The 22,443-nt window shown below is 41.1% G+C and overlaps 1 protein-coding gene across 1 annotated transcript in view; it reads right to left on the bottom strand.

The window, feature by feature from the left end:
- Nucleotides 1-22,443, bottom strand: part of LOC111165060 (uncharacterized) — an 85,572-nt gene that overhangs the window by 9,922 nt on the left and 53,207 nt on the right. Inside the window, exon 4 of the mRNA XM_089898688.1 lies at nt 10,436-10,566. The gene's annotated coding sequence lies outside the window, so the exon portion shown is untranslated. The remainder of the gene's footprint in view (nt 1-10,435; nt 10,567-22,443) is intronic.

The raw sequence follows: 22,443 nt of genomic DNA, 5'->3' as shown, positions 1-22,443 counted from the left end.
CTGGTCAGGGTCTCACCAGACTAGAATCAAGGTGTCATCTGGGCTGGGGTCCCACCTGAGGTTCGGGGTCTTACACTAAGCTCACTGGTTGTTGACAGGAGTCATCCCCTTGTGATTGTGTGGTTGAGACCCCCATTTTCTTGCTGGCTGTTGGCTGAGGCCCACTCTCAGCTCCTTGTCATGTTGCTCCCTCTCTAGGCCGGCTCATGTGGCAGACTAATTCTTCAAAGCCAGCAGGAGAATCTTTTGTACTTTAAATCTCTTCCTTATGAAGTGCCAGGTCCCTTTAAAGGGCTCACCTGATTTGGTCAGACTCACTCAGGATAAACTTCCTTTGGAGTAACTTAAAGACAGCTGGTTTGGGACCTTCATTGTATCCACCAAACCTCTTTCTCATTTTACCTAATAACCAAAATGAAACCCATCCTATTCACACTCCAGGGAAGGGGACTCTGCAAGGATATACCCCAGGGGTCAAGAGTCTTGAGCCACTCTGGGATTCTGCCTAGCACATCTCCCTATTTTAATTCCTCCATGACACGCAATACCAAGTCATGTCCGGGTGTCACCTGCATTGCTCTTGTACTGTGCTGCGAGGGGTTGTGCAATGTGCCAAGCTTGCCTGGCTGTGGAGATGGATGAAGAAAGATTCTGCCCTGAGTCTACAGCTGAGCAAATATTCCAGCAAGGAGAGGGTCGAGGTAAGTGTGAAAGATGGCTTTGAACCTATTACTGTCTCAGGACAGAAATGGCAAAAATGGGGGCTGATGAAAACATGAAATCACAACTTTTTTTGCCTAATTTGGATAGTAAAAGTGCCAAGTACTCCCAATTTTTATAGAAAAATTCACCATAGGCAAACGTGATTTCTAGGCAAAGGAGGTTTTATCAGGGGATAAAAATCTTTCTGCCTTGCAGGTTTGAGGATCTGAAGTAATTCCACTGAAGTAATTTCCACAAGGGTTATCAATAAGAGCATTGTCTTATTTAATCATCAAAAAAGTTCTGATTTATATAGAAAATGGATATACAACAAGGTCCTACTGTATAGCACAGGGACCTATATTCAATATTCGGTGATGAAACATAATGGAAAAGAATATTAAAAAATAATGTGTATATATTTTATATATATATATATACACACACACACACATATATATATCACTTTGCTGTGCAACAGAAACTAACACAACATTGTAAATCAACTACATTTCAATTAAAAAAAAAGTCCCGGAGCTTCCCTGGTGGCGCAGTGGTTGAGAGTCCGCCTGCCGATGCAGGGGATGCGGGTTTGTGCCCCGGTCCGGGAAGATCCCACATGCCTCGGAGCGGCTGGGCCCGTGAGCCGTGGCCACTGAGCCTGTGCGTCCGGAGCCTGTGCTCCGCAATGGGAGAGGCCGCAACAGTGAGCGGCCTGCGTACCACAAAAAAAAAAAAAGTCCCGTGAGATGAGTATGTTACTATTCCCATTTTATAAATAAGGAAACCAAAGCTCAGAGAGGTTAAGTAACTTGCTCAAAGTCACAGAGCTATTAAGTATAGAAAGATAGGATTGATGGCAGGTCTGTATGGTTCCAAAGCCCTTGCCAGTTACCATTCGTGAGGTATTATCCCTCGTTCTTACCTCAGTCCCTGTGCATGTGCTCTTCTGGATCCCTTGTGTCCAATACTTCATAGGGATGCCCCTTCCATGTTGCATTGGCCCAAACTGTAGAAATTCTTTCTTAATTTGAAATCTACCATTCTATGAAATTTCTCTGAATTCTACCCTTTGCAGCACGTGGGAAAAGCAACCAACCAACCAATGAAAAGAACTTCCTCCTTCTGATAGCCATCCAAATATTTAAAGACGGCTCCCAGGTTCCCTCTAAGGTGAAATATTCTCAGGTCTTCTCACATGGCTTAATTTCCAGATCATCCATAATCCCACTTGTCCTCTGCTCATTTCTTGGTTTATCATTTCCCCCTCAAAATGAGACACTCCAGATTGAAGAGTATTTCTGCTCTAATGAGTCTAGAACACTGTGAGAACATCACCCACTTGATGTGGACACTATGCTGGTATTAATACAGCCTATAATCACGTTAGCTTTGCATGTGGCCACATCACATTGTTGGCTCAAATGTAGACTGTACTTGGCTAAAACTTTGGGTCTTTTCCAACTACACTGATGTCAAGTCAGATTGTCTCAATGCTGACCTTGTGTTGCTGAACTTTTTCTAAACTACTGTTTTTCAATAGTTTCAGTCCTCTTTTGGAACATGTTTAAATCCTTCTACGTGTGAGTCTGCAGTGCAAGGTATAAACTCTTCGTCCAGTTCTGGGTCACATGTACAGTTGATAAGTACGTTTTCTTCCTCTTAATCCAGATATTTATCAAGTGTTATATGGGCAGGCTGAAGCATTGAGTTCTTTGAGGTTGGCAAGACAATATTAGTAACCTGACAGCTTTTAAAAAACATTAACTGCTTAATGGAACCAGCACCCATGCCTTGTGAACTCTGAGATATGGTATGTCTGTGACATTCTCTTTATCCATGAACCTAGTAACTCTCTTAAAAATGGAAATAAGACTAATGAGAAAAAATTTCCCTAGAAAAACCATGCTGATTTTTAATCATTACTAATGATCACAAACCATCTGCTAACATTCATAGCCTACTGCTTTTAGAGGATTGATGCTATTATAATTTGTTCCTGGAGTATACCTTCTTCACTTTTCTAAAGATCATTAGACTGTTTGGAAACCTTGTTTAAGCATTCTTTCTGAAATTTCATTCATGTAAATAATTGGCTTATATGAATATTTTTTCCTAATAGATTTTCTAAAAAATTCAACACTTCTCCAAAAAACCAAATCGGCAAAGTCCTAACAAGGTTTCCGACTACTATTATTTATAACACACATACCTCCAAAAGAAAGCTAAGTATACCAAGCTTGTGAAATACAGTTATGGAACTTAGAACTGTGAAGAACCAAATCAGGTAAATCACAGCCTCCAGGTCAGCAGGGATGGAATCTAGGCCACTCGTTTTACTACTTATTTTGAGATAATCTTTTCTGCACTCTTTCTGGGGCCCTGGAATTTTGTGGTTTTAATCCCGTTTTTATCATAATGAGGCATCATCATTATATTAAGCTCTGAGTGAACCAAAGGAAACGTGAATTAGTCTGAAGCACTTCTGGTCTCTGGTGCTGGTTGAAAGCCGCTTGAGCTTCAGTCTGGATGAAGTCCAGAATTAGTGAAAGGTGGATGACAATGATCAAAGCTTATTTCTGATAATGGATATGCCTGGTGTGTTTGGATAGTTAAATTTGTCCATTTTACTATAATATCATATTTCATTGCATCTTAAAAATATCTGGGATTTGAGGTAGTTTTTTAAAAGCACTTTGAAGTTTAAAATACATTATGTACACAAAGCATAAAATGTACATATAGAGTTGAATAAATTATTGTAAAGTGAACACCCATGCAATCACCCCTGGGCCAAGAAACAGACTCTTCTGTACCCCTGGAGTGCCCTCTATATTCTACTGATGACCGTGTTCTTGCTGTGTCCTCACATGACAGAGAAAGAGAGAGAGAGAGAGAGAGAGAGAGAGAGACAGGGAGAGATCTTTGTTCTCTCCTTATAAGGACACTGTCCCATTATGAGGACCCCATCCTCATGACCTCATCTAAAAGTAATCACCTCCCAAAGGCCCCATCATATGGTAGTTCTATTTTTAGTTTTTTAAGGCTTTTCTATACTGTTCTCCACAGAGGCTGTATCAATTTACATTCCCACCAACAGTGCAAGAGGGTTCCCTTTTCTCCACGCCCTCTCCAGCATTTGTTGTTTGTAGATTTTTTTGATGATGGCCATTCTGACTGGTGTGAGGTGATACCTCATTGTAAGTTTGATTTGCATTTCTCTAACTATTAGTGATGCTGAGCAGCTTTTCATGTGCCTCTTGGCCATCTGTATGTCTTCTTTGGTGAAATGTCTATTTAGGTCTTCTGCCCATTTTTTAATGGGGTTGTTTGCTTTTTTGATATTGAGCTCCATGAGCTCATAAGGAGTGAACTAAGTCAGAAAGAGAAAAACAAGTATCGTATATTAACGCATATATGTGGAATCTAGAAAAATGGTACAGATGAACCTATTCGCAGGGCAGGAATAGAAACGCAGACGTAGAGAATGGACATGTGGACACAGGGGGAAGGGGAGGGTGGGATGAATTGGGAGATTAGGTTTGACATAAATACACTACTACGTGTAAAATAGATAGTTAGTGGGAACTTGCTGTATAGCACAGGGAGCTCAGCTCAGTGCTCTGCGATGACCTAGCTGGGTGGGAATGGGGGGGGGGATGCAAGAGGGAGGGGATATATGTATACATATAGCTGATTCACTTCACTGTACAGCAGAAACTAACACAACATTGTAAAGCAATTACACTCCAATAAAAAAAATTTTTTTTAAAGTAATCACCTCTCAAGGGCCCCATCTCCAAATACAATCACACTGGGGGTTAAGGTTTCAGGCTATGAATTTTGGGAGACACAATTGAGTCCACAGCTCTGAGCAAAGAGGATAAAGTTTTATAATGACTGTTTGGCCATTTGTCCAGCATTCTGCTCCAGTACAGCACCTATGGTAGCAGGAATATGTTCAAAACAAGGTATCCTGCACGTAAAAATCTATGTACATTTTGTATGGGTGGAAGCGAGGGAAATGCAAAATTGAGGAGTGTTGAGAAATGAGGGAGAGAGACAGGCAAAAGCCAGTTTGGGGGTGGGCTGGGCGTCCTGCATTTACAAAAAAGTAGGGATTTTATCTCCTGAATGACTGGGAGCATGAAAAAATAGAGTCAGTGATGTAGTCACACGTGGTTGGCTGTTAGCTTTAAGAGCTACAAAAATGTTCATTCTAATGACCCCACTTTGGGGAATTTATCCTAAGAAAATAAACCAGAAGATCAAGAGAGGTATGTACACAAAGACATTTATCACATTATTTACAATAATAAAAACTGGGAGAAATCCACAAAAGAATACTTAAGTAGTTATTAAGTAAATGTTTGTTGAGTGAACCAATAAATTCTTGCTAATATAAAGCGACAATTAAAACACTGAAGTCCAGGTTAACAGAATGGAAAAACCTTTGAAGTAGGTCAAATAAACAAAATATAAAATTATAACTATACAATAGTACAACTCTGTAAATACAGTGACAAAAGATGGACAAAACTAGGAGTAAATACAGATCAAGATGACCACAGACTATTTGTTAGGTTGGTGCAATTATGTGCCACCGACGTATCATGTCTACAAAAGATACTGCCATTTTACAAATAAAAAGCAACCCATCTTGTGAAAGGTAATCTGGTCAGCTTGACTGCAGTCACAACCTCACAGAGTAGCCTTTGTTTGTAGCCAGCCTGAATAAACACTTGGCTTTCAGTGACACAAGTGAATTGATGAAATACTTGGGGTCAATATAGTGGAAAGAAGGATGTGTTTTATAATGAAGCACAGAACAACGTGGTAACTGGGGGAAGCAGGGTAAAGGAGGAAGAGGATTTGAGCTGTTAAATGAACTACATGCTTCAGGACAAATCATCCACTATCTCCCATTAGCAGGATGAGAAACAGGGAACCTAAAGAGTATGATGGCTGAGCAGAACTGTGCTTATCCTCCCTGGAAACAAACACTGGAAAGAAAGAGAACCAGATACTTGGCACTAGTTAAGACATTACTGGATTGTGCCATTATAGCTCATCGGGTAATACGTTCCCTCAAGGTAGAGCTGTAGAATTTCAGAGCTAGAAAAGGGGTTAGGTGATTCAGCCAAGGTCACACAGTTGATGTTTAACACTGAAATAGAAACACAGCCTCTCTGCTAATGGGTGGGGTTGTGTTCATGTCTTGCTAGTTGTTTGGCATAAGGTGTCCAGCACTGGAGCTTGCTGGTCGTTGAGTGGAACTGGGTCATAGCATTGAGACGGAGATCTCTGGGAGAGCTCTCGCCAACTGATATTACGTGGGGCTGGGAGGTCTCTGGTGCACCAATGTCCTGAACTCGGCTCTCCCACCTCAGAGGCTCAGGCCTGACACCCGGCCAGAGCACCAAGACACTATTTACAATAGCCAGGACATGGAAGCAACCTAAGTGTCCATCGACAGAGGACTGGATAAAGAAGATGTGGCACATGTATACAATGGAATATTACTTAGCCATAAAAAGGAACGAAATTGAGTTATTTGTAGTGAGGTGGACAGACCTAGAGTCTGTCATACTGAGTGAAGTAAGTCAGAAAGAGAGAATCAAATATCCTACGCTAACACATATATATGGAATCTAAAAAAAAAAAAAAGGTTCTGAAGAACCTAGTGGCAGGACAGGAATAAAGACGTAGACATAGAGAATGGACTTGAGGACACGGGGAGGGGGAAGGGTAAGCTGGGACGAAGTGAGAGAGTGGTGTGGACATATATACACTACCAAATGTAAAATAGATAGCTAGTGGGAAGCAGCCACATAGCACAGGGAGATCAGCTCGGTGCTTTGTGACCACCTAGAGGGGTGGGATAGGGAGGGTGGGAGAGAGACACAAGAGGGAGGGGATATGGGGATATGTGTGTACATATAGCTGATTCACTTTGTTATACAGCAGAAGCCAATGCACCACTGTAGAGCAATTATACTCCAATAAATATGTTAAAAAAATACTTCATAGAAGTAAAAAAAAAAAAAGAAGAAGATCTTTAAAGGAGTTTTACTAGCTGAACTTGTGGGCATGTTTGGAGAATATTTTTTCTTTAAAAAGATGAACACAAGCCAAGGTTTCAGGCAAACAATGAGCAAGAAATTCCCCTTCATCTTGGAAGTTCATTACAAATCCATTGAACACTCTGGAATGTACGGAATCAGAGAGCAAGATCCAGAAAAGTGGCTGAACGGCAAAAATTAGGAATTTGCCCATTGATCAAGGTTTGCCCTATTTCATAGTATCAGGCAAGACTAAAATTCCAAAGTTGACATGGATGGATTTCAGAATATTTAAGGTTAAATGTAAACTCTAAGTCAGAGGTTTTATTCTTTGGACTAACTGTGAAGAAATTGATGGAAGATTTTTTTATTATGTTATAAATGGAGTTTTGTTTACTACTCAAAATAAAGTAGTTCTCCTTAAAAAACAAAACAAAAAAACTCCCCTGTAATTCCAAATATATAAACCTTTCAAAATAGATAAAATAGTAAGACATCTATTTTTAATATTTATTACATTTTTTCTTTTCCATTATAGTTATTACAAGATACTGAGTATATAGTGCTCTGTGCTACACAGTAGGACCTTGTTGTTTATCTAATTTATTCCCCTCTCCTTTCCCCTTTGGTAACCGTAGGTTTGTTTTCTATGTCTGTGAGTCTGTTTCTGTTTTGTAAATAAGTTCATTAATATTTATTACATTTTAACTCATATTTAAAATCACATTATCTAAAAATATATTAACTAGAAATATCGCTTTTATCCATTTTCACTTTACCTGAAACAATATTTACACTCTACATCAATGTCTCTGGTACTACTAGAGCCACTTTGGAATACAATTTGTCATAAAAAAAGAAAAAAAAAAAGAAACACAGGCTTCAGAGTCACAGGGACCGAGTTTCAAACTCCAGAACCACTGCTTTCTCGCTATTTCAATTATGCACTCCCTCAAACTACAACTCCACCACAACATGTCAAGGGCTGTCATCCTCCCCCTACCACCAGTGAAGGGGTCCTCACTGCCAGCTGGACAGCAAGTGGTCCATCTCTAAAATCCCATTTTATTTTAAATTGATGTCCAGTTGATTTAAAATGTTGTGTGAGTTTCTGGTGCACAGCAAAGTGATTCAGTTATGTATGTATTTTTTCAGATTCTTTTCCATTATAGTTTATTACACGATATTGAATATAGTTCCCTCTGCTATACAATAGGTCCTTGTTGTTCATTTCACATATAGTAGTTTGTATCTGCTAATCCCAAACTCCTAGTTTATCCCTCCCCTCCACCCCACCCCCCTTTCCCCTTTAGTAACCATAAGTTTGTTTTCTATGTCTGTCTGTTTCTGTTCTGTAAATAAGTTCCTTCATATCATTTTTTTGATTCCACATATAGGTGATATCCTATATTTGTCTTTCTCTGTCTGGTTTACTTCATTTAATATGATAATCTCTAGGTCCATCTATGTTTCTGCAAATGGCATTATTTCATTCTTTTTTTTTATGGCTAAGGGAAATCCCATTTCAGAGTTGGCTTTCCAGGACCACTTCCAGTACCAACTGCCTCAGACTGAGACCCCTGCAGACAGACTCTGAGATGGGGAATTGCCTGTTGAAAGTTTGTAAGGAAGGAAGGAACGACGGCAGGAACGGGTGGAGGGAGAAGTTGGGAAAACTGACATTGGCCGTGAATTGGGATGGGATACCGGTGACAGGGGACATACTCCTGGTATAATATTTCTGGCACTACAGAGGCATGAGGAAAATGGTAACTAGAAAGACAGTGGAATTGGCTGCTACAGAGTACCACTGATTTGATGGAAAGAGGATACAGTTTCAGGATGAGATAAGGAGAAGGGCTCCTATTCTGCAGAGTGAATTGCGGCAGACAGGTTGTGGGGCTGGAGCTGCAGTGGCTGCTTCCTGATTATGCTGGTTTTCCCCTCGACCAGGACAGTGGCAACTGAGGCTCTGGAGCTGCCAGCTCCCTTGGCAGCTCAGGTTGACAGTGTGGCTTTGGTTATTGCTCCTGGAAGCTCATGCCGTATCTATTTCTTTAGCCCTCCCAAGGATTCTGCAACTGAAGGCTGGTCAATTCCAACCCAAGCCTGTTGGATTTCAAAACCCATGTTCTGTCCTCAACACCTCGTGGTGACTGGGAGGACTGAGCTTTCATTACCTAAAATGAACTAAGTTAAGGAGAGGACACGTAGTTGGAGGGCACTACAGGGGGAAATGTGCTCAGTTGTAGGCACAAGGAACTTGAAATAAGACAGCTGATGGGACAATCTAGCAGAAATTTGAGGGTGAGGGATTGGCTCTTATTAGAGAGCCCGGGACTAAAAATGTAGATTTTGAATTCTCTCCTAGAAGTGATGGTTGACAGCTTGGTCCTGGGTATGATTGCCTAGGAAGAGTGTAGGCAGAGAAAAGGGCTGAGAGGAGGACTGTAGGCAAGGAAAAGGATGCAGTGGAAAAAATAAAAGCAGCCATTTGGGGATAAAATACTTGGGTTCAAGTCCTGGCTCTACATCATACTAGCTGTGTGATGTTGGGCAAGTTACTTGACCTCTCTGTGCTCAGTTTAGGAGAGAGCTTTAAGCGTCTCACACTCCTGGCTCCAATCTTTGGTTCTGTTTGGAGGAGAGTAGAGAAGTTGCTTGTTGCCTTATGTTTGCAAAATGGCTTTTCACGGCTCTGGCCATCGCGTCTTCACATAACTGTGTTCAAGACAGGAAGAAAAGAAAGAGATTGAGTGGGAAAGAGGGCCCTTCTTTAATTTGGAGGCAGCTTTTCTCGATATTCTTCAGCAAATGTGTTCTCCAGTCTCATTGGTCAGGATCAGGTTGCATGGTCACCCTCAGTTGCATGGGAGGCTGGGAACAAGCCAAGTTTATTACTCTCTTGGAGCTTTTTTCTTGCTGGTCTCCTTAGAATGTCCTACCTCCAGACTTTGGAACAGCTTGCTCCCTCATTTCACTTAGGTCTCTGTTCATCTTATATCTGGCCTCCTTAACCTTCTCCATCACTCTCCTTACTCTTAGTATTTTTTTAATACGCTTACTAGAATGTAAGCTCGACAAGTGCAGGGATTTTGATATACTCACTAGTGCATCCTTGTGCCTACAACAGTGCATGGCACAGAGAAGGTGCCTCTTGTTGATGGAATACATAAATGGATGGATGAATGATCTTTGCCAACAGCTGTATGAGTCATGTGAGCATATGAGGTGTCAGCCCTTTTATGACTGAGGAAACAGTCGCTTGGGAACATCCAGCAGCTTGTCTAGGCTTTATAGCTAGCTAATCAATCACCCTGTAGATTTCTAGGATTTCCCATCTATCTGATTCTATTAAATCACACTTAGTCTAAGAGTTAGGAAACTGGGTTTCCTCTCCTGGCTATGTGGACAATTTTCTGTATGACCTTGGGCAAATTAGAAAAGTTGAATTTTCTAAGCCTTGTTATTCCAATCATGTGAATAAAGGCAAGGTTGTTGTGTGGGGGTGTTTTTTTTTTTAACCTCCAAGGTCCTTACCAGCTTTACCTTTACTTCAATATCAAATAATTCACACTTGTAAGTTAATCATTGTTGTTATATTTGCTTCCTGCCTTGGAATAGAGAGTGTAATCGATATGTAGGGTGCAGCCCAGTGGTCCCACACTTACCAGCAAAGTCCACATGGACCTTCTTGTTCTCCCTGGCAGGGGACCTGGTCACTCCTGTATTAGCTAGACAGCTGTGGCCCTTGTTCTTTCATCTTGGGCAAAATGTGGCTTCTCTGAGCTTCAAATCTTTTCTGGGAAGATTAAGTGGGATAATATACATAAGACAGAGTTGAAACTGCTTGTTGCTCGGAAATTGTTAAAATGAATGCCAGCCACATAGAGACAAACGGGCCATGATGTTGTTACGCTTTGATGATTGCTACGTGTCCTATATTGAAAATATTGCTTAACTGTGGAAATATAGTAAACACAGGATCCATGTATTTTTCTGGAAAAATTTTTTAAATGTGCAACCTTGCACAGCTCATTAAAGGACGTGGCTCATAAAATCAGCATAGTTTTTGCTGGCCAGGGTGAGGGAAGGGACCAAGTGGCAAGTACCATGTCGGATGCTTGTAGATACACAATCCCATATAATGCCCGATAAATATTGCTGACATAGTGAATCCCTGCCCTCCACCGGCAACAGTTCAAACATATCTGATGTGCATTTTTTATTTGTCTGTTCTTGAAAAGGAAGTCTGTTGTTTTGTATGTACTGAAATGAATAGTATTGTGTTATAGATCTCCTTCTGCTTTTACTTTTTATCACTAAGCACTATGCTTATAAGATGGGTCCATGTTCCAGGACAGATGCTCGGCTGTTTCTTGGAATGCTGCATGGAGTTGCAGCAGTGTCCATTCTCATTTTGCTCATCCTGCAATGATGCACCTTGCGAGGGGGAAGCCCTCGGGCACTGCTGATGGGAAGGAAGGTAAGCTGCTATGGCCATTCTGGAGAACAATCTGGCAGAGTACTGGGTCACATGCCAGTCATACATCCTGTGATGTGGGTAGGTACCACAGAGAAATCCGTTCGTTGCAGTGTTGTTTATGAAATCCAAGAGCTGGAGCTGGGCAGTTGTGTGCTGGAAACTGGTATGCAGCTCACAAGGGACAATTGTTAAATTTTTGGGAATTTGATGAGCTGGTGTCTATATTCAGCCATTATTAAAAATCAAATTATATAAATATTATATATGTTATGTCTAAATATATATTAAAACCAAAGGTAATAAGTACTTAAAATTCATCACTTCCTAATTTTTTATTATCAGTCACTGTTTGACTGTCATCTAGGCCCTAGAGGTGATGACATCTACTGTATGGTGGAAATACTTTATCATATTGTACTCAACTGTCCATCTCTTCCCCTGTGTTCAGGGACATCACATTGGCAGCATGAAACAGGCCACTGTCGTAATAATTACACCATGAAAATTAGCAAACGCTAAAGCCAGGGTTTTTTTTTTTTTTTTCCCCGAGAGCCATTTGTTAAACATTTACCAGTTCACTGCAGACTGGTATTATCTCTCCTTTCCAAATGAGGCTCAGACAGGTTATGAAACTTGCCCCAAATCATACAACTTTTGAGTAGGAGAGACTGGATTCAGACCCAGGTCTGTCTCAGACTTTGTACTATGATGAAAATTAGAAGTGAGTTATACCATTTAGACTATACCTTTTCTTTCTTTTTTTTTTTTTTTTTTTTGCGGTACATGGGCCTCTCACTGTTGTGGCCTCTCCCGTTGCGGAGCACAGGCTCCGGACGCGCGGGCTCAGCGGCCATGGCTCACGGGCCCAGCCGCTCCGCGGCATGTGGGATCTTCCCGGACCGGGGCACGAACCCGTGTCCCCTGCATCGGCAGGCGGACTCCCAACCACTGCGCCACCAGGGAAGCCCTAGACTATACAATTCTTACCTTATCACCACCAGGGCAGTTATATTTTTAGTTTAAAAACAAAACAAAAAAACTATTGGCTGCCAGTATCTGGGTACAGTGTGAAATCAAGAAAAGCAGAGTTTCTAGAAACATGTGCTTTACCAAGTGAGTGTCATTAACTGCTCACGTGAGAGCTCTGTCCCAAAACAAAGGTGCTGTTGCTGACAGTACGGATGAAAAATAAACGAGCTGCTCTTCAGGTTTGTGTTGTGAGGCTGCATAAACTAATCATTCGGACACCACAGCTGAGCTCTTTTAGCTACTGTTTAACCTTACAGTATTTGTTCAGTAATATTATCTGCACACTGGAGGCCTTGACCCTGTCCCTGCCTGTTGGTGTGTGTTTACATATGTGAAAGTTACTTCCTAAATTTTCCTTGGAGAGCAACTTGAAGTTTAGCCACATTTTGTTCTCATTGTCAAATATCTATTCCCTCCCTCATTTAGTCATTCAGTTAGCCCTCAAAGAACCTTTGTAAAGCCCCTGTCATGTACAAAACACAGGGGAAACAAGGATCAATAAAATATGTCCCTGACCTTCAGAAGCTAACAGTCCAGCATGAAAAACATACATTTTAAACATGGAACTCTGATTAAAGGCCCACAATAAAGGCAAATACAAAGGCTATGGGAATGTCTTAGTCCCTTCGGGCTGCCATAACAAAATACCACAGACTGCTTGTAAGTAACAGACATTTATTCCTCACAGTCCTGGAGGCTGCGAAATCCAAGATCAAAGTACCAGCATAGTTGGGTTCTGGTGAAGGCCCTCTTCCTGGTGGCAGATTGCCGACTTCTCTCTGTGTCTTCACGTGGTGGAAGGGACAAGCAAGCTCCCTGGTCTCTTTTATAAGGGTACCAATCCCATTTATGAGGGCTCTGCTCTCGTAACCTAATCACCTCCCAAAAGCCCCACTTCCTGTCACCATCACCTTGGGGGTTAGAATTGCAACATAAGAATTTGGGGAGGAGAGCACAAATATTCAGACCATAGCATAGAATAACTAATTTCATAGTATAAACTGAACCTCAGGACAGTATTGGGTCTCTTTGGCCAAGGAAATGGTAACTTGGGCCCTGTACCAAAGAAACGAGTATAGAAACATCTAGCTTGAGTGAGGTTTACTCTGGCAGAGGTTAGACTACGTATTTATCAATTAAGCAAGGGAAGACGTACAACGCAATGAATATTCGTAGGCACTGGTTAAATTTCTGACTCTGCTGCTTCCTTACTGTGTGACCTTGAACAAGAAGAAATTTCCCCTATCTGGGACTCAAACTCTTCATCTTGTGTATTGATTAGAGTGAAGGCTAGATTGTTATAAAAAAAGATACAGTAGCTTCGAGAAAATGGAAGTTTCTCTCTCCAGTAATAGTCTGGCCAAACCAGTTGGCAGGATAACTGCTCTGTGAGGTCATTCTGAGATATAGGTTCCTTCCATCTTGCTGTTCTGGCAGTCCTGAGAGTTGCCTTACTTGTTGAAGAAGGGCTGCAGGCATGCCTGTGTTCAGGCCATAGGGATGTGCACACACCCTTTCTGCTTCCATTCCATTGATTACATGCCATACCTGGCTACAGGGGAGACTTGGGGTGCTCTAGGCCCAAGAAAAAGGAAAGAAAGGACTTTGAGAGGAGAACAAGCTGTCAACCACAGCTTGAGACCAGAAAGTTGAGCAAACTACTTCTAACATGACTCAGCTCAACACTTTTATGCATCAAATTCTCTCTGAAATATGAGTATGAGATGAACATTACTTTTTTTTTTATCATTTCATCAGTTCTCAACCTCCCAGACTGCTAAATGGTTAAGTACAAAGATGAACTGAAGTGAGGGCATATAGATATGAAACGACTGGATTTCCTAGGCTGATATATTTTTTTTAAAATTATTTTTAGTAAGAAAAATTTCAAGCGTACACCAAAATACAGAATATAGTATAAGAAATCTCTGTGTACCTACTACTAAGCCTCAACTGTTTTCAACGCACAGCCAATTGTGTTTCACGTATACCCCCCAATACCTGGGCATTTCATTTATCCCATTTATTTGTATCTTAAGCGTATCCTCTATTCTAGACACTGTGTACTACATATATGATTCCACCAGAGCAAGCAGGCTTTCTGGTGCTTCTATAATGATTGCCATCATTCATTTTGTAAGTTAAGGCATTTAATCTTCCAATAATGCTACTCAATAGATACTACCATTCTGCAGATGAAAGAACTAAAGCACATCCCCCAGTGGGTTAAGCACCAGAGCTGAGATTCAAACCCAGGCAGTCTGGTTTCGGTGGCTGTGCCTTTAGCCATGACACCACAGTGTATCACACAGGAATTTACATTGCTCCACTGAACTGCTTATCCAGAGCTTCTGCATTAAAATTCTTCCTGCCCTGCTTTTCCCAAGATCAAGGAATAGAACTGTCCTTAAAACACTCTTTGGGTGGTCCACCTTCCCCCAAACAAAATAACAACTTACTCAAAGCCATATTCTAATATATTTGTAATTTTGAAATGTTAGCTTCCTTTTCTTCTTCTTTAACTATTACCCATCACGGTTTCACAAGTCTTAGAACTGAGTTTCTCTTAGGGCACGCTATTAAAATAACACATTTATAAGTGTTCTAAACAAGATTACTAATTTTAAAAGTGTTTACACTTATCCAATCTTATCCTAATTAAATAATTTATGTGAAGTGCCTAATACAGTGGCTAGCGGAGTTCACTATAAATATTAATTTCTTCATTTACTCTGATAACCATATAAAGTAGGTTGGACAGGCTCTATTAATCAGATTTGACAGATGAAGAAACTGAACTACAAAGAGGTCCTACTGCTCAGCAGTTCGTTAAGATCCCCTCCAACATGAGGTCTCTTGATTCATGAGGTCTCCTGGTTCACACTAGTGCATATTACTCAAAGCTTGCAATTCTCTGGGTGTATACAGTATTTCTTCCTAGAGAAGGAGTTTGATTGCCCCGCTTGGGCTGTGCTTGACCTGACTGCTGATCTGGAGGAAATAAGGGAGGTAGAGACAAATCTTAGGACAAACATCATCTTGTGAGGCTCCTGTTGCTGGTGGCGCCTCTGCAGTGTCTGCAGGCAAGAGAGACCACTGTCGGGACTTCCTTGGCTGTCCAGCGGTTAAGACGCTGCACTTCCACTGCAGGGGGCGCGGGTTCGATCCCTGGTTGCGGAACTAAGATCCTGCATGCCACTTGGCAAGGCCAAAAAATTAAAAAACAGCAAAGAAACAACCCCCCGCCCCCCAGAAAACCCCACTGTCCTTTAGGAAGAGGGAGGGCACTGCTTCTGGGGTTCAAGGTCCTCAGGTTTGTCCATTCGAATATCCCTATCCCATGTCTCAAGGTCTACCGTTTCCTTTTCTGGGCCCTGACACTGATATCAGAGACTGTTAAGGCTGTGTTTGTTCTCCTTGGTAACCGTGCTGTACTCCCAGCATTCCCAGTTTTACAGCACTCCTTGGGGTTGATAGTAGGCTAACCAAGTCTGACATTTTCTTTTCCCTTAACAAGACTTCTAAAGACCAGCAACCAAAGTCAGCCAGTTCTACATTCCTTATAATTAACATTGACCATATTTTTTTTATGAGCTGCGACTACATAAATCAATGCTTCCTCTTCCTTCTTCATCAGTCCAATTCACTGCTGGTGAAAATCTCAGTAACTGTGATACTGCTGCATGCCGGGGGTTAAGATCACCCCACTTACCAACATCAATGAGATACTTATCACTATCCAATTGGTCCAATACCAGACTCCATCTGGAATGTCTGTTTGTAGAGCTGCTTGTGGTACCAAGTGTCTTAGCCTGGGTTCCCAAAGTAGCAAGGTTCAGAGAAGTACTTGCATGCATGAGTTTATTTTGGAATATGATTCCAAGAAAAAAGAATGGGGTCTGGGAAGAGTAAAACAAGGAAGGACAATCCAATTCAAGGGTGTTTTATTGAGCTGATCACTGCTGATCAGCTTTATATTTCTGGGGACTATCTGAGGATTCATGTAGAATCAGCCACTTGAGGGTGATGTGGTGAATATTTTTCTACTGGTTCTCATCCCCTAGTAGGTAAGTGTTGCCCCTGGGAGTTTACGTGTTAAAATTTCTCGCTGTGATTGTGGATTTATATATTTCTCCTTGTAGATGTATCAATGTTTGCTTCATGTGTTTTGAAGTCATATTATAAGTAGAATCTAGAATTAGAATATTTCGCTGGTAATTTGGTGTTTTTATCATTATAAAGTGACCTTCTTAGTAATGCTTTTTGCCTTAAATTCTAGTTTATGTGATAATACCTACCATGGGATAACTTAATTCCATTATTTCAATCTACTGGTATTCATATGTTGGACTTTTAAAAATTTAGTTTCACAATTCTTATCTTTTAATTGGAGCATTTATTCCATTTACATTTGATCTTAAAGATATAGTTTGATTTAAATCCACTCTTATGAAATGTGTTTCCTGTCTGTCTTGCCTATGTCCCACCACCCCCTGGATTTTTGTCTTTTTCAATCATTCTATTTTGGACTATTAGTTGAAAGTAATAATTTTTATCTTTTTAGTGGTCCCATAAGGCAAAACATGCATTGCTGACATATCAGAGTCTAGCGTGAAGTAATACCTTTACTCTCTTCTCAGATGATGTGAGGACTTTAGCACACTTGAACTTCATTTACCTGCTTTGTGGTTTGTATGCTAGCATTGCAGTGGATTTTAGTTCTAAATATTTTTAACTCCACAAGACGTTTACCACTTTCTTTGGTCTTCAATCATTCCTGCATCACTAAACTTCGATCAACTTGAAGATCATCACTAGAATTTCCTTTGTGCAGGTTTATTGGGGATAAACTGTGATTTTGTCATCTGAAAATGTCTTTATTCCTTCTTCATAAATATTTTTAAGGGTAGAATTCTTTTTTTTTTTTTTTTGGCTGCCCCGCACGGCTTGCAGGATTTCAGTTCCCCTACGAGGGATTGAACCCAGGCCCCAGAAGTGACAGCCCGGAGTCCTAACCACTGGACCGCCTGGGAATTCCAACTTTGGCGTTCTTTTAGCCCATTTCATCACTGTCTTTTGGCTTCTCCTATTGCTACTGAGAAGTTTATTTCTCACTTTTTTAAAGGTAAGTGCTGCCACCCACCCCCCTTTTTCTTTTGGTCAGCCTTTAAGATTTTTCTCATTGTCTTTAGTTTTCTACAATTTCAGTACGTTGTGGACTTCCATTTATTTATCTTGCTTGACATGTGTATGGTCTGCTTGAATCTGTGGACTGATGATTCTCTCCGTTTCTGGAAAATTCTCAGGCATTACATCATACAAATTAGACTCCTCCCTATTGTCTTCTCTCCTCTGGGACTCCAATTAAACACACCGCAGTTCTTCTCACTGTATTCCTTAAGACACTCACTCTCTTCTGTTTATTCCCCACCTCCCATCTGGTTGTCTTTCCGATCCTCATTCTGTATGATTCCTTCTAATCTATCTTCTCATTCACCAACTCTCTTAAACTATATCTAATCTGCTGCTAAACCCCTCCAATGAATTCTAGAATTCTATTTAGAACCTAGTTCACTTGTTTTTTGGAGTCTGATAATGCTAATAATGAAGTCTCTGTGGGTCTGTTTTGTGTTTCTGATTGTATGCAATACATTGTAATTGCAAATTCATTTGTAGAAATAATTTGATGCATAAGAGGATTTTTGTTTGCTTCTTGTAGACATCTGGGGTACTTACAAATTTCAAGATTTTTTGTGTTCTCAGTGACCCATGTGACATGAAGCCTGGTTAAATAGATTGATGAGTGGCTTAATTCTGGTTCCCTCTAGTTCCTAGGATATTAACCTTTTGAGTTCCAGACCAAAATGGGGCTTCATAGGAAGGTTCCCACCTGGGCAAGTCCTAAACATGGACTTTGTACCCATAGCCCCAAAGTGCCATGAACATGCAGCTGTGACTCTTGGCTTCCTCCCTAGTTTGGCAAATTGGAGACAAAAGCGATTGTGGGGAATTCCCTGGTGGTCCAGTGGTTAGGAAACCGTGCTTCCACTGCAGGGGGTGCTGGTTGCATCCCTGGCTGGGGGAACTAAGAACCCACATGCCGCGCAGCACGACCAAAAAAAAAAAAAAAAAGCAGCTGTGGATGCTGGGTTTACCATTCTAAGCTTGTACCTTTTCCTAGCTCTCATCTCAGCTGGAAATTCTTCACTGTATTATTAGTTCTTTTTTGACTTAAAGGATTATTTTGGTCGAGGTTTTTTGGTTGTCTTCTGTGGGAAGATTGGTATAAGTCATTGAGTTTTCCATTTACCAGAAGGAGAAAATCCTTTTATTATTATTATCTCCTCCCAGAGCCCATAATGGTTAAAATTCTTTGAAAGGATAAAGAACTGTTCTCTATTCTAATAATACATCAAAACATGCATCTTTGATGTTGAGAGTAACAAAGAGAAATGAAAGGAGATTTTATTTCATTTATTTATTTTGGCTGCACAGCATGTGGGATCTTAGTTCCCCGACCAGGGATCGAACCGGTGCTCCCTACAGTGGAAGGACGTAGTCCTAACCACTGGACCACTGGGAAAGTCCAAAAGGAGATTTTTAGACTCACCTTGTTTTGCCTTCTTTATCATCATAATAAAATAGCAAAAGTTGTGACTTGAATAAAGCATTATGGTTAACAAATATTTTCCAATAAAAATGGTAATCTTTAAACCAACTCCTGGACTTTATTAACACTACCCCCCTTCTTTGCTATGGATAGGTCACACTTCTTGACCTTATTTATATAAATGCTATTTCCAGCTCTATTTCAAATTGTTACCCCTAAGTCTTCTTCGGTACAAACACAAGCTCCTCTGTCCATATATCATCTGACTTAACATGCTCGACACCGTTGTGCGGCATTAGAGTACTCATTTGATAGACATGGAAAACGAGGCTTAAAGAAGCAGACTGCTCTAACACGAGCCCCTGGATCCAAATCCAGTGTTCTCCACACCCTGCCATTTCACCTGTTCATTTTGGGCAAGTCATTTCAAGGCCAGCCCTCCTCCTTATTTTCTTAGAGTAAAATGTGAAGGGGAGACAATGCAACCACTACAGTCCCCCCTCCTATTCTGACACCTTCTGGAAAAGACTTGGGCTTGTTTAGCTGGTGGACTTTTGTAGCAGTTACATAAGAAGTTCAGGGAGAAAAGTGGGCTGGACACTCTCTTTTGGTGGTTGGAATTCGAATCTAAACCTCCTCTCTCTGCTCTGCGGAGGACCACCCTCATATCTTTCGGAATAATGATGGTTTAAACCATTTGCATGTGTTCCACTACGCCCATGTGTGGAATGTTTTGACATTTTTTGACGGAGACTAGTGTCTACACATCCAGATAATTACGGCAGCATATGGAGAGGCTTGTGAGTGAGGTATATGATGAGGCTCATAAGTTTCATGTCTTAGAAGGATAAGCTTTTCTTAAGAGAAGAAACAAATGAAGCTCTGCAGAGTGAAATCCTCTTCATCCTTAAAGAAAAATCACGCATGCTCTCACTTGAGGATGTAGCGAAAGGAGTATCTGGAATCAGGAATTCTGCATTTAGTCCTCTGCTATTAATTAGCTTTGTGACTTTAAGTCACAGACTTATTTGGATTTTAATTTCCTCCATTGAAAAATGCGGATGAAATGAGATGTCGCAGATTCTTAGTAAACTCCTGAATTACTCTTCAAATGTAAATTCTCATCATTTTATAACATCCATCTAGACACTGAATAGATTAGTGATGGGGGTGAGGGGTGGGAGGGGTATCCAGGGACGCAGGTTTGCTCATCTTCTCCAAAGGAAGGAAAGGAAAGAGGTAGAGAGAAGAAATGAACATCTTAGGGCACTTCTTTTGCTTCCTATAGTATATTTACATTTGATAACCAGGTTTCCGACTGCCTGGTCATTGGAACACTGTAAAATATTGGGAAAAAAATGGAGATTTAAGCCAGATGGACCTGGTCCAACCCCTATCTGTGCCACATGTTGTGTGAGTGCCCAAGCTGCCTAACTTCTCCGAGACTGTCTCTGTATCTATAAAATGGGGATAGCCTTTTAGGGTAATTGTGAAGATTTCCTGAGATACCTTATGAAAAAGTACCTAACAGTGTTTTGGACATTGTAGATGCTCAATAAATTCAAGTTCCATTCTCTCTTTTCTAGAGGGGAATTGCTGCATTTACAAATTTAATTGTGTTAACCTTTTATTGAATGTTCATTGAGGCCCATCAATGGAATTACATACGGAAGGGGAAAACCAGTAGAAAACCTCCATAGAACTTTCTGCTCTGTGCAAATTATCTGGGGGAAGTAATGTGCCAATTAGACTAAAACAAGAGGGAAGCTTAAATATTATCTGAGTGATTTTGAAAACTGTGTTATACAATAAAATAATAATATACATTAGGTAACACAGCTTCCAATTCATGCCGTTCCATGTTTCATTGACTCTCATCATCGTCTAGAACTCAAATGTAGAACACTCTTCCTTTCAAGGATATGATTTGCTGTGTAAAAGGAAAAAAAATAAAAAGCAGGCAAAACGATGTATCACTGGCCTTCTTCCTGCCAGCTTTCAAATTATCCCCATTTAACCTCAGAACTAACCAAAGAGCAGCATCCTTCAGCTGAAATTTCAGCTTACATGTTTCTATAGCTTCCCAGCTGAACTGTCATTTGCATGCCTCTTAAAAATTAATTATTAAAACCATTTCCATTAGTCTTTTGCTTGGCCTTCCTGCAGTCATTTTTCTTGTGCTGTTTAACAAGTGACAAACCACCATCATTAGCTATAAATACACGGCACCAGATATGGAAAGAAGGCATATGACTCATGCTGGACTGTCCCCTAGGGCTAACCCGGTGATGACTGTATTCTGGGAAGTGGTGTCAGGTCCACTCTTAATCTGCACACAAATTCCAAAGCAGCTGGCCATAGGAAGAGAATTCTCGTGTCAGTTCCTTCTACTCCCCCTGCTTGGTTCAAGGTATTGGGACACTTCATTCACTTAGTCTGTTGGTAAGTTCCTTCTTCTACCTGTCCATACTCCTGGCTGTCCGTCCACCCACCCACCCATCCATCCATCCATCCATCCAGTAAACGTTATTCATTACCTTACCAACCACGTGCTAACAAAAGAGGCCGAAGATCAAATAAGAATGTGTTCCTGCCCTCAAAAAGAACACACCTGCAGGGGGCCTTCCCAGGTGGTCCAGTGGTTAAGACTCTGCCTTCCACTGCGGCCACTGGGGTGCGGATTCGATCCCGGTTGGGGAACTAAGATCCCATATGCCATGGGATGTGGCCAAAAATTAAAAAACAAAAAAGCAAAAACACCACACCTGAAATGTGGGAGAGTTGGACAAACAAATGAACTGTTACAGTGTAGTAACCTCTATGATAGAGGAATGAAGTGAATGGTCTGGATGCCCAGACAAGGATATCAGGGAAGACTTCTAGGAAAAGATCGTATCAAGAATGAGTAAATGCCATTAAAATAAAGATTCAGGAGGGTGTGGGAGCACTCCCAGTAGAAGAACAGCATATGCAAAGGCACAGGACTGCAAAACAGAAGGACCCTCTGGAGAAGTGGACGTGGTTAAGAATGGCTGCATTGGAGAATTCGCTGAGGCCAGTGGCCAAAGCAGAGAGCGAGGAAGGTGGCCTTACACTAATGGCGGCCAAGCCGTGCCCTTCCCATGCTGCGAGGGACGACTGGGGAAGCAGCCTAGCAGGTGGGCTCACAGGCATGTGCCGTATGTTGGGCTTTGGTGAAAGATTTCTTTTTAAAGAATATGTTCCGTTATAAGAAATATTTGAAAACCACTGAAACCACTGGTCTAGATAATGAAGCGTCTGTGCTAAGTCAAGAAGTATGGTCCTTCGCCTCCAATATGCAGAAGCTTGAGTGACAGAGACGGTCTCGCTTCTGTCTCATTCCCCACAGGACAGTGAATCTCAGCAGGAATGAGTCTCAACACAAGTTTAGATCATGAAAAACCTATGGGCTGTTTTTAACAATACAAGCTACAAGAAGTGAAATCTGACAAAACTGGCTGGTGGAAAAAACAAACAAACAAAAACAACAAAAATAAAGAAAGCTGGCTGGTAGAATATGGGTTAAAATGTAA

The sequence above is a fragment of the Delphinapterus leucas genome, chromosome 17 (genome assembly GCF_059928025.1).
Source record: "Delphinapterus leucas isolate spDelLeu-1000000601 "Yukka" chromosome 17, BTC_Dleu_Yukka2, whole genome shotgun sequence".
Taxonomy (NCBI): Eukaryota; Metazoa; Chordata; class Mammalia; order Artiodactyla; family Monodontidae; genus Delphinapterus; species Delphinapterus leucas.
Note: the sequence above shows the minus strand (reverse complement) of the source record. Positions and strands in the feature narration are given on the sequence as shown.